The sequence below is a fragment of the Nipponia nippon genome, unplaced genomic scaffold (assembly GCF_047370975.1).
Source record: "Nipponia nippon isolate SJK-2023a ecotype South Korea unplaced genomic scaffold, ASM4737097v1 scaffold_1, whole genome shotgun sequence".
Classification (NCBI taxonomy): domain Eukaryota; kingdom Metazoa; phylum Chordata; class Aves; order Pelecaniformes; family Threskiornithidae; genus Nipponia; species Nipponia nippon.
The window spans coordinates 75956711-75969831 of NW_028262290.1; the positions used below are offsets into that span (position 1 = coordinate 75956711).

Consider the following 13121-nt stretch of genomic DNA (forward strand, 5'->3'; position numbering starts at 1 on the left):
TGTGTAATGTGTTTCCATATAAACACCACGGAAATCATGCATCCTCGTAGACCTTTGCTTTGTATTAAGGAGCAAGCCAAGACACCATTTCCATGCAGAGCGGCCACAGGTTTCATCCCCCCACCCTGTGGCTGAAGCCTGTGCACTTACATGGGCAGGGAGCACAGAATATGGACAGATTTGGATGGATCTTGTTTTGGTTTCAGGTTGGAAATTGTGCCTTTGAGGTTCTACCTCTTCTGTGCTTAGAGGGGGATTAAAAGATTAGGAAATGAAAACAAAGAGCAACTTTATTGCCACCCAAAAGCAGGCTTGTAAGGATAAAGTGAGATTGAAAAGCTGCAGTAATTCAACACCACGACACGTCCAGAAATGGAGAAACTCACGGCTTTCCTTAGGACTCTGCATCGCAGCTGCTGCTTCTGCCATATTCTACAAGTGTTGCCAAGAGATGCTTAGTTGAAAATGCAAATATGTTCAAGGCTGAAGGATCAAAGAGCAATTAAATTAAAAACTGCTGACAGGTCAATCTTAATAGTCATTTCCATGCTGAAATAAGTCAATAAATCTTAGCTTGCAATAAATCTTACCACATAAAGGTGGGCTTGCATAACAGGAAAATGTAGTAAAATATAGCAATATATTTTATGCAAATGCTTTTTAAAAGTAATGAGTAGCATGTTTTATTCATCTTGTCCTGGCATCAAAGCGGTCAAGAAGACATTGGACTTCTGGAATGGGTTAATCCTTTGCAGCAGCGGTATGCTGAGCAGGCAGAACGTCTTCTATTTATATTACTATTTACTTATATTTGTAAATAGAAGCCTTAATTGAGCTCCTGAGCCCTGCTGCGTTTGGTACTCTGCAAACACAACGTGAGTGACTGTCCCTGCCCCAAAGACCTTTACAGACTAGAGAAGTCAGAAGGAGAAGAGGACGGGAGCAAAGCAGTCAGGCAACTTGCCTGAGGTCACCCAAGGTGCTAGTGGCGGAGGCAAAACTGGAGCTTGGGCCTCCTGTGTCGTATTTTGGCCCTGTTCTCCAAGTCGTGCAGCTTCCTGGCCTATATACTAAATAGAGTAAGTATAGATGAAATATAAGAAACAAACCTAACCTCTCATGGTATAGTTCAAGCTTCAGAGCGACAGGGAAAGCAGCTGTTCAGCTGGCTTTCATACCAGACACCTTAATGTACCCTTGTGTTTTTAGTTATTCTCCCAAACGCATAACATATGAAATATTAGATAATATTCCTAGGTACTTGTATCTATAACTAGACACATCTCCAACAAACACATACTACAAGAGGGAGCTAGGATATACAGCTGCTAAATTTAAAACAGATTTTCTGCATGGTAGAAGTTCCCTGGTTGTTAACTAGCTTGTATCTCCCTTACAGCTTCCTGCCCACCTGTAGCTACGCTCCCCGCCACCCCCAAGGGAAGACCTGAGAGGAAACGAGTTCCCGATATTGCCGCTTCAGCAGCGCCTGAGCGCTTTAACAAGGATCTTTCTATTAGCCCCTGTATAAACACAGGACGGCAGCCCGGGCAGGCAGCTCCGGCTGGAGGGAGCACGGATCGTTTTAAATCATTTGCACGTTCTAAATCATTGGGCACGATCTGCGAAAAAGTAGATCTTGTGTTACATTCTGCGCGTGGGAGGCGATGGGGACTATTTCAGGCTAATAAAATCCCCGAGAAGTGACCCAGCACAGGAGAAGTCCTGTTCTCAAGGAAAAGCCTTACCTCAGCACCGGCTCACAACTCGCCCTTCTTTTCACAGTGGAAAGGCTGGGGATTTTAATCCCGATTCTAAAACAAGTCAAAACTTGGTGAGTGCAGTAATTGCACAAGCAAAAAAAGGGCTTGGGGACAGCCTGTACTTCCCCCCCCCCCCCCGCCCTTTTTCTCCTTTTTTTTTTTGCATTGAATCAGAAGAGCTGTTCTTAGGTTTGTGCGGTCTCCAGCAAGATGCAGTACCTCACCTTCAGAGTGTTTTTCCTGGCGCTAACAGACCGCACAGAGCCCAACCCAGGGTAATAACGTGCTGCATGTTCCCAAAACTGGGAACAAAAGGTGAGGATTTCTTGTTTTCCTCAGGATGCTGATCTCGTGTTACATTACTGAGGGTGCAAAGTGAATGAGATTTCAAAACTAATTTCAACCAGCTCCCTTCGCCTACCTTTTCCTTTCACCAGAAGGAAGTTTTCCACTGTTACCAAAAATGGGAAAAATGCACATTTGCTTCATATGCCCAGGACAGTAAATTGTCAGCAACAATCAAAGGTGGGATTAGAAAAAATAGGTTCATTTTCAGGGGCGGTTTCTCCCAAGAGCCCGTAGCGTTATTCTTCAGAGCAGCAAACTAGTCCAGCCCTGGAGTCTGCCAGTGAAATATCGAATGGAAGGCGTAAGCCTGGTTTTATAAGAAATACATCCCAGCTCTGCCTGACCTGTGCCTAGGAGCAGATTTCATTTTCAAGTGTGTGAGGCAGAATTATCGGAGATGAAGAATCATGAGTCAGACCTGCAAAATCATGAGACCCGTCTCCAGCATGATGAGGGTTGCATTTTTTCTGTTTTTAAGAGAACAGCTTCTGCCGTGTGGTTTGGTCTGCCTGATTTCTGAAGCTCCTTTGTCTGTCCGTGGGGTGTGGGTACGACTGTCAGCGCCGTCCTCTCCCTCCTCATCCCCCCAGCTGCGCTGTGGGGCCAGGCAGGGAAACCCAAACCGGCCCCAAAGGCGGCGGGTCCAGGAGAAGGGACGTTGTGCCAGCCTCGCGCTCGGCTGGCCCTAGTGAGCCCGGCTCCTCGCTCGGCCCCCGGCCGCGCTAGTATCTCCACACAGGGCATTAATCGCTGCTTAAAAGGGAAAACAACCAGAATAAGAAGGATTAAAGCACGATATTCCCTGCGAGCACTGTCATCACGCCAGGAAGCCTCCCTGCCTGTTGGACCGCTGAATATTTGACCCACATTTGCCAGTGAGCACTGAAAGGTAGTCCAAGCCAGTGCTCAAAAAAAATCCAGCCAGATTACTTATTAAGATTTTTTTATAGTATTGAGGGGAAAAAAAGGTGCCTGTCTTGAAAGTTTTTGCTCGGGCTTGGTCCACTTACAGGTTTTGTACTGGTACAACTATTTCCATTAGAGGTGTGATATTTTTTACTGAAATAGATAAACCAATATAACCACTAGTTGGGGGACACTGTTGTACTGGCACAAAGATGCTTTATACCAGTACAGCGTATTCACCTTCTTGTATGGAAATAGAAATTTCAGCATAAACAACCATCTTTATACTGGTATAGCTGTTTCTACCCTAGGGAAATTATACCATTTTTACTATACCAGTACAGCTACAATTTTGTGTGTGGCCAAGCCTTCGCAGTGGTACACCTTCTGTGTAGAAAAGCCCTCATGGTGACCAGTGCCTCGCTGTGCCAAAAAGCTGCAGAAAGTCAATGGGATTATTCAGGTATTAGTTATTCCACTGGATCAGGCTATCAAAATCTGGAGGAGGAGGAGGGGTGCTTTCATTTACTTTTGTTGGCTGGTAAAATAATCCAGGTAATTGGCATTGACTGGCAATGGTTTTGCTGGTATCTAGAGGCAGCAGACAGATAAAATGAGAATCAATTTTTGTAACACGTTACAGTGTGGAAGAGTTGATTTTACAATGCCTGCCTAAGTTCATTTTACGGAAGAAGAATAAAGCGTTGGTAGCAGAAGGGTGTCACTGAGTGTCTTTCTGCTTTGGAAATGAGCATCCTTCCCTTGCTCACGCATGGGTATCTCCAATTCCCCTCAGCACCGTGTGGAAGCAGAAAGCCATTCTCCTCCAGGAGAATAGCCTGTTCAGTTGTCATCACTTACAGGCAGTATATGCTAGGCAAAAAAAGGAGAAATGCAACTTTTAAGGGTAGTCAGCAGTTACGCGAAGCTTTTCACCTTAAAATACCTTGCAAACTCCAGTTATATTTAAACTCATGTCACTAGAGTACGTATGTGCGAGTCTATCTGTGTGGGTGCTCTGTCCTTTTTTATATGCTCTACATAAACACACAAGGAAGATAGACGACACTCAGTAGGTCAGTGTATGTAACGGGAAAATGAGTGAACTGTGCATAGCAGCGGTTGGAAAGCAGTCGAGCTCCTGCTGTCAGGACTCCTGTGGGAGGGGAGGGGAGGCGAGGGGAGGGAAGGGCAATGTCTCCCAGCCCCTAGCTGCACTAAAAAATGGCGTCAGCCTCTCCATGTATGTGCTAAGAAAGGTAACTTGAAGAATGGGGTGGAAATGCTTTTTAAATACCTGCTGACAGTGTGATTACTTACAGTGCTATTGATAGATTATGCAAGTTGGTGACCCAAGTCCTATCCTGCTATATACAAATGCACAGTTTTCCTCTCTTTACCTCTAATAATTTAGAGGTCGTTTTGGCGGTGTGAAAAAGAGATTAATTCACCTGCTGTCCTGATGGCCATTATGAGAAAAAATCACAAAGTCAGAGCAGTAGCTTGGTTTTTATGACTGAGGTCTTCTGGAGACACGAGTCTATTATTCAGCTGCAAAGCTCTGTAGCCCTTGAAGCCAAGTTGCAGGGGTGAAGGTCACTGCTCTGCCAGTAACCACGTTGCCATTGCATGAAGTTTTAATCAGCAAATACTGGGCAAATATAGCTCTGGTACTGTACTGTGAAATATAGTGGAATTTGCCCCACACATGACTGTCGGTCCTCGTTGTTAAATCAGCTCTGCCTGTTTACCTTTCAGTTGCAGCTTAAACATACAAAATGTGCCATAATCCATCTTTTCTCACATCAGAGGCTTGAAGAAACCGCTTTCCTGTAGCATTGCATATAAAGAGGTAACGTTTCTTCATTTGCCTCACATATCAAAATTCAAGGCAATCAGTCATTCATTCTACATCATAAATAATACATGTACCCAACCAAACACAAAAGGCTGTACTTCTGTCTGCTTTCCCTACACACTTTAATAAGATCATCTGAATTTCAAGATGAAATGTGCAGTCTCATATTTAAATCATTAGGTCCCAGTGTGGTATTTCATCTCATTTTTGCAAGGTCGGGGTGGCCAGCGTGGTCAAAGAAAGAAAGAAAGATAAAGACTTTATCAGCAGAACAAATACAACTGATTCATGTTGAAGAGGAAATAGGTTGCCCATAGAGGGCAAAGACTTGCCAGAGATTTGCAAGGGTGCTGTAAATCAGTGGTTTCAGACCATGGTGAGGTGCACCTCCCCTGTGGTAGAGTGTCCCGCAGTAATGAGCCCTCAGCTCCTCTTGCGGCCCTTTCCCGGGTTGCAGTAAAAGTGTTTTGCTGAAAGGGTAGCAGTCCAGCTTCCACAATGCATGTGGCAATTTTTGGGAAACTGGAACAGTCACCCAAAGGAAACAAAATTTCACAATCTCAATATGTGGCTGGGAGCTAAAACCTCCTGGTTTCTGAGCAGTTTCTGGCCGTGATTCCCTCTTTGGAACAGAGGATGGTCCTGAGACCCAGCAAGCCTGGGTGACATTTTTGCCTCCTCACAGGCTTCCTCTCTGACCCTGGGCAAGTCCCGTCATTCTTGCATGCCCCGGTTTCCAGTCCTTTGTTTGCACAGGCCATCCCCTCTGCTGGCCTCCCCTGTCCCATCTGGTTCAAAAGAAACCTGGCAGAGAATGAGGAGGCATCTGAGCTGCTGTGTATTTGTTAAGCACGGGGGAGGTCCAAGTCTTGGGCAGCAGTTGTGATCCTCCTAACATATCGCTATTATAATAAGCAGGCAATTAATTTAACCTATCTATGCTAGCTTCCCTGGATGCGAAACTGCAGATATTTATGGTGGGTTGCTGACTCATAAAGGTGTTGCGGGTAATGTTTGTGAGGCACTTTTTGTTGATTAAAGGTGCCAAGTTGTCTACTGCCAGAAGACCTCAGCAAGTGCTCGTATAAATGCATTGGGCACAGGAGTATCTAAGTAAATGCTACAGCTGTTATTAGCTTTAGCACAAGCAGGAGCAGGACCTCAATCACAATCCAAAAAAGAGTGAGACAAAAATTTGGCAGGCAAAGTACAATATATTCTCATGTCATCGTTAAATAACCATTTAGCCAAAAAAAGAAGGTCGCCTATAAATCCAGATAGGCCCACACAGCTGAACTCTACAGCTAGTTTACAGAAAAGGGTTCCAAAGCCCACATGGTCTTGTATGAGATGATTAAAAACGGATAGATATGTTACCTTGGACCACAATAACCTGAGCAATACCAGGACCACTCTCAGCAGTGACAGCTTAGGCACAGAATAGCTGCAGAAGTGCATGATTAAAGCATGTAGAATGGGTAACAGTAGCAGAACTGTCATGCCTTGCCCCCTAGTTGTACCCACGGTAAATTTTACCCAGCTAGTTTGGTCTTCTGTGATGCACAAAGCTGTTCTTCTCCTTTGACGCCCCTTACAGGACCTTTCAGGAAGAAGAGAGATCACAAATGGAGGACCTTTAAGGGGAACTAACTAGGCTGTGGTGGAGGACTACCGACTGCAACCACAAGACAACTTCAACCTAAGTAAGCTTATTCAGTAATAGTCCAGTTTGGGCTAGTTGTAGTCTTTTGGGCAGGTTGCTTGTCCCTTCCACCATGTCAAGCTACTCTAGGCACCCACTGGCGCAGTGCTGAGCTGCGGCACAGCGTGCTTCGCTCCCACCATTTTGCAAGCAGCCCCATTTCCAGCTGTGATGCTGGAGGCAAGAGCAGGCCTTGGCAGCTGGGACGGAGCTCATGGCGTCGCTGCTTGGGGAAGAGGTCAGAGATATTCAGAATTTCATGCCTCCTCACAGCCAGCACAGCCAGACCACGGTGGTCAACAGACCGCTAACCACAGAGCAGTCACTGGCCCACGCTGAAGATTATTCATGAGAGGAATAGGGTTGTTTCCCCCTCCAATTATCTTTTTATTGCTGAAAGCAAAAAAGAAACAAAAATCCTTTAATAATATGTTCTTTCAAGTCCATGGGTTTAAGATACACTAGCAGGCTTAAGAAAAAAAATGTCCACAGAGGACAAAGTGAAGAATTATGACTATTCAAAACACCACATATTCTTTCCTACTGCTTTTTCTTTCTTCACTAAGCTGCTGAAAGAAGATAGGCTGACAGACATGTTCCTGAACAACGTTTTGTACATGACGTATCTAGAAATTGAAATAAATATGTAGAACGAGTTAGATTGACTGCCTTATATCTAAATTAATCACAACCCAGATGGAATGGGAAAGATGTTACACACACACACATACAGGCAGGAGTCATACCTCCTGAGGAGGTTAAAAAGGAAACCTGTAAACTGATGGATGAAAAAAGTCCTCTCTACGTTTATTTGAATATGCATCCTCTGCAGTGCTTATCTGAACACTGAGCTCTTAGAGGCACTGATAAGCAAGACAGACCTATTAAAGCCTCATTTGAAAATCTCCAGATCGTGCACCCAGCCCCATGTCAGCTGAAACCCTGCTGTCCCCAGAGCCCCCAGGCTCATGTAGAAGCATTAGCAATGTCTAAAAAAGCGTGGTGCATTGCTTCCCGGTGCCTCACCCCTTCCAGGCTCCCCCTCCATAACCAGTGACAGTCCACAGCTCCCTTCTCTCCTCTGTGAATACTGCTCAAGCATCAATAAATATTTTCTTGTCTTCAGATCTTGACTCCCAGCCCAACTTTATCCCTGGGTCTTGTGCCACACATTTTAAGCTGAAGACTGAGGTTTTGCCTTAGAAACTCCCTCCCCAGCTTCCCCTGCTCTTCCTGGCAAGCAACCAGGTCAGCTGCCAGGATAACCCTGGCTCCTCCTGGAAAACAACCGAATGAGCCTGGCTTTCTTCTTCCCGGAGGTGGCAGGTCTCTCCAGCTGCCTGGATGGCTCAGGCTTCCTAGAGGGATTTTTCTGATGCTCAAGCAAATCTTATGGAAGGAAGTAGGAGTCACAAACAGAGCAAGGGCAGGGAGCCACCTTTCAAAAGCAGGCCCATGCAGCGTGCCTCCTGGAGTGCCGTGGGACCTTTTGGGGTGGCCTCAGAGCTGCTCTCACTGTCCCTCAGTGAGTGGATTCACTGACGATGGCCTTAAGACCTTCTTACACTTGCAGTCCTAGAGCCAGCTGGGATCTGGGCCCATTTCTAGAGTAATTATGGTCATAAGGGGTCATTTGAGAGAAGACAGTCAAAGGGACACAGCAAGGACCTGCTCATACTTAGTCTCATTTAAGCACAGTCCCAGTAGCTGGGGGGTAGCGAAGGAATGGCCACGAGTGCTCTCCATGACCTGGGCCTCCCTTCTCCTACCCTAACACAGGCTGATTATTTAAAACCCCACCATGGCTGGTTTGCCTCGCAAAGCAGCTCCCTTGAGAGTGTAAATCTTGCTCTTAAATCCTAGACAAAAGTTTGTCAGTGACACAGCTCACGTTTTGCTCCAGCTGTATATGGATGGTTTATGAGCTGTCATTTCCTTTTGCCAGGTCTTGTCTATATGTTTGCCATTAGCTTGAGAGCTTCCTAACACAAAATTTCCCATTGGGATATAGAGCTGGAAAGGGTCTTTTCCTTCTGTGGCTGCAAGCCACACTTACTGTGAGCCCATTCACAGATCATCACTTTTCTAGCACTAAGGTTTGGAGTCTTAATAGCAACTGAAAGGCTGTTTCAGTCCTTCCTTCCCTTGTTTAAGCCTAGTCAACATGTGTTCATGGGCAGTTTGTATCTCTTCTACCCTTTGGAAATGTTGGAGAAATGCTGCAAAACTCACAAGTTGAAAAAAGGGCTAAACATTGACTTTCGTTGACTTCATCTTCAACTACAGTGAGCTCCCAGGTGTGGCCCTGCCTCTCCTCTGCAAGTTCAAACCTTATCCCTATGGCAGGCAGCTGCTGCAGCAGGACTGAAGAGGTGGTTTCTCCCTTATGCCGAGATCTGAGCTCACTTGCAGCCGTATAGCTGAAGAGCGTATTTGCGCAGCAGAATAGCTGGTAGCTATTGTGGTAGAAATGGGCTCTGTAGTCTGCTCAGCCTTACAGGTAAGTACCTGCCTGCTTAACAAGCTGTTGTTTTGGAGCAATTTTTAGGATCATCTTGTATTACAATAGTCCAGGCTTAAAAGCTTTGATGTCTCTGTGATAGAAACTTCTGTTCAAGACAGGTTTTTTTCCTCTGTTGTTATTCTAAAAGTGCATGAAGAAGTCCTAAAAGGTTTGCTTAATTTTTTTGACCTGTAAGGTAGTTTTATGATAGCCTTGTTCATGCCTACCAAGAGGACTAATGAAGTGGATTGGGAGCTTTCTCTACCATTTGCTGAAGAGGCAAGGTCACATATTTTGTAAGAAAGCTTCTCTCTCAACTGCTGGGAGTTCAATGTGTATAAACAAAGAGCTGGGCACATTTGGGTTCAGCTGCACGATTGGTTTGCTAGTGGTGGTGGTACTCCACAGGCTCTCCCACTACGGGGCACAGATGGTTGGCTTCCCCCAAGTCCTCAGTGCTCACATCAAGTAAGCCCGAAAGAAGCATGCTTGAAAGTCTGAGCTGGAAGAAACAAGAAAGAGAGAGAGAACCTGAATTTCTGAGCTAAGGTTTAAAGAAAATATATAAACAGCTTTCCTATCTTTTATGAGATGAGAGAAGCGGTCAGGCAGGTAGACTGGATTTTTTGTTATGGTTCTCTTTAAGGCCTTAAAGGAGTTGAATAAAAGGCCCGATCTCATATATTTCTTTCTTTTCTAAGTATACTGAATATAATAAGTGATCTTATCTGATTAAAAGAAGCAAAATCCTGACAGAAGGGGAAAAGATGTATCATTTTCTGAGGGAATGTTCCCTGCTGGTTTTTGTAGCCCCAGTACCAGGCTGTAAGCCTTTGGACACGATAAACTCTGTGACCTCCTCATAGGAATTAAAGGCGGTTTCATTTTTTTTCTTTTCTGTTTTTTTCCTTACTGCTCCAAGTGATATGAAGCTTGGCTGGAGACATTAAAGGACATTAAATTACTCGGTTTCCAGAGCTCACTTTCCTTCTTAGAAGGACTGCTTTTCCTTTTTTTCGGTTTGATAATTTGTTGCTGCTGTCTGGAGAAAGGTCAGGCTTGTTCACATTGTACACCATTTCTTTTAGTCTTCTGGGTATTTTGTTAGATGGGAAAAGGCTCAGTGCTGTCACCTTCCATGCTGTACAGGTTCAGTCTTGCACTGAATATTGGAAAAACTTCTTATAGTTGCATTAATAGGATTGAAGTCCATTTGTAGAGGAAAATTGCTCTGTAGAGCATTTGCAGAGGTGATTGCTGTATCAAATAGAGATGACATCTTAATTGCTGGGTGCGGACAAATCCTCTTCTTCTGGAGTAAAGGCAGCCCCTGGTGAGTCAGCATTCGTAGCCTTCCTGTCCTGGCCTGAACACAGCGGCCTGAACTTTTCTCCCTAATATACTTCATCAATTATGCATATGATACTGGCTAAGCTAAAGCATGAGCTCTTTCTAGGTGGAGGGAGCAATGTGACAGCTAGGGTCCTTTCCTCCTAACACTGGACAAGGAGTTGTATCAGGAGAAGGAAAATGGTGGTACCCCCAAACTTGCTGTTTCCTTGCAGCACTGTAGTACCAGGGCTTCCCTGGCTTTTTACTAGCTATCCTTCTTTACACTTCTTTATAACTCATATCTGCAAGGCAGGCTTTTTAACATATCTTCAGCGCGCCCCATCCGTGGCCACGCTGATTACAGCACGGGACTTCTTGGAGCACGGTGGGGTTTTTCCACAAGCTCTTGCGTTGCCCCAGCAAAGCCCTGGTGGCTTGCTCTCTCACCCAGCTTGTCCACGCAGTGCAGCAGCCCACCACTCTGTGAAGCAGCTCTGGACGAGGAGCGCTGCCTCCTGTGAAGCCCCAGTGTCCATAGCCACCTTGCTGGCTCCCCTTACAGGGATATGCTGTTAGCTCTACAGCTAGCTGTAGTTTAGACAGGCAGAGAGAGCAGGGTTATTTCTCAAGAGAGATTCAGGAAGAGGCAGAGACAGGAACGACTGCTCCATATAGGTTTCCATAAGGTCCTTGGTCAGGACCTTATGGCCACATCCTGGGCCAGAAGGGGATGAGCACTTTGACCCCCACCAGATCACTCTACATCTGTAATACCAATCCGTGGTACCAACCAAACCATTCTGGACATAATCATCAATGAAAACCTCTGTGGCCTTACATCTTCTAAACCATCCTCAGCCAGTCGCTGTCTGCGGCATCCGAAATGCCAGCACTGCCCCTGGGAGGCCCAGTGTGCCCAGCTGTGTGTGGGCCAGGGATACGACACAGGTCTCCAACCACCGTCTCCTTGGGTCCTGCAATTACTGTGCTTGGAAGGAGATCATCTGTTTTACCCCACAGTCCCACTGATCAGCCCAGGTTGCTCCCGTGCTCCAGCTGCCTTAGTGCCCAGCTCCAAAGTAGCTCAGGTGCACCTCAAATGACCATCAGGTATTTGTTCAAGCAAGCTGTAAGGTGGCTGAAGGCCAGCTGATGCTGCTGACAGGGCCACCTATCTGGGCAGTGCTGGCAGGATTGCCATGGCTTGCTGTGCGCTTTCCAGCCTGGGTCAGCACCACGGGATGCCTTGTCAGTCCCATGGCTCTGGGGAGATCACACGGTCCAGGGCTTTCCCCAACCTGACACCAATTTTCAGCATAGATATGACCCTATGAGGGAAGAGCTGGATAAACATGTGCCTCTTCTCCTGTCCCTCCGTCTTGCCTCCAGATACCTCATCACTCCTTACAGCCATGCCACTTGTTTGATCTAGGGTATATTGACCCTTTCTTCCACCTCCTTTAGACAATGTCCCTTTCCCACATCAGCAGCCTGTGTCTGCTCCTGTTCTAACAACTTGCATTGGTTCATTCCTGCCCCATGCATCAGTAAAACCTCCTGTTTTTTTCCTGGAGTCTCTGGCACTTAGCTGCAATGAAAGCGTCTCTTGCCACTTTCCTTCCCCCAGTACTCAAGGAAAAACGCTTCCCCATGTGTGACCTCCAGGACTCAGGGACATGCTCCCCTGCAAATCCACAACTTCTGCCACACAAACATGCAAACACACATCCCGTGGCCCTGCACAGCCACCCTCGGCTCACTGCCCTCCCCCTCGATACAAGCCTCGGGGCCGGCCGCAGGGGTCTGTGCTCAAGTCCACCCGCATCACTGCTCCTGCTCACGGCTGCCCTGGTGGCTGGGTCACCTCTCACCGCTGTGCCCTGGTTCCTCCAGCCCCACTTTCCCCAGGATTGCTGGACCGGGGTTTCCAGTGACTTTGGATGAATACTGGTATATCTTAAATGATTCAATCACATCAGGAAAATACTTGAGCTTCTGAAACAAGATGGAGAGATACATTTCATCTCACCAGCCCAAGTAACTAAAAAGTACATTGGGTTATTCTCCCAAATGAATGAGCTTAATTTAAACCTCTCTTATTTTAAAAGTATGTATTTTAGTTTCTCTGTTTCTTTTTTAGTTTTGGAGTCCTTTCAGTGCAATCAGGGTGACTCAGAACTACCGTTTCAAAAATGAAAGCTGGGCTTCAAATGATATCACTATACCCAGGCGATGGGCTGAGAACAGAAAAAGAAAAAAAAAAAAAACAATCCCACAATGCTAAACTCATAATAAGATCCCGAGCTGTCAACATCAAATACTTCAAGCTCATTAGAAGACCAGACATGTCAAGCCCAAATGGATATTTGATTTACTGCGTACCATCACAAATATATACTCATGGATAGTTTAATCACTGCTTCTGAAGCAAAGTAGAGACGGTAGTAACCGCAGTCAGGCATACAGTGTGCAAGGATGGGGATGGGGACCCCTTTCTCTTTGTTGACTTTCAACAGAGAAGCCACCAGGCAGCACAATGGGAGTCGGGAAATCCTGTCCCCATCATCTTGCACTGGCACTTCTCACATCTTTATAACCAAATGACCACATGGCTGAGCTCTTTGCAGCACTCCTGTGCTAAAATATTTTGGTTGGGCCTCAGTGCTGGGTGTAGCCTGTGCATAGGGATGAGGAAAGGTGGTTGCGCTG

The 13121-nt window shown here is 46.0% G+C and overlaps 1 protein-coding gene across 5 annotated transcripts in view; it reads left to right on the plus strand.

Annotated features, from left to right (window-relative positions):
• COBL (cordon-bleu WH2 repeat protein) overlaps positions 1–13121 on the plus strand; it is a 223226-nt gene that overhangs the window by 169878 nt on the left and 40227 nt on the right. For 2 of the 5 annotated variants that reach the window (XR_015705259.1, XR_015705263.1), the window contains 5 exons: positions 1400–1834; positions 1953–2078; positions 4776–4869; positions 6473–6578; positions 8864–9077. The gene's annotated coding sequence lies outside the window, so the exon portion shown is untranslated. Of the gene's footprint in view, positions 1–821; positions 912–1399; positions 1835–1952; positions 2079–4775; positions 4870–6472; positions 6579–8863; positions 9078–13121 lie in introns of those variants that run through there. The other 3 variants (XR_015705261.1, XR_015705262.1, XR_015705265.1) reach the window with 3 other exon arrangements.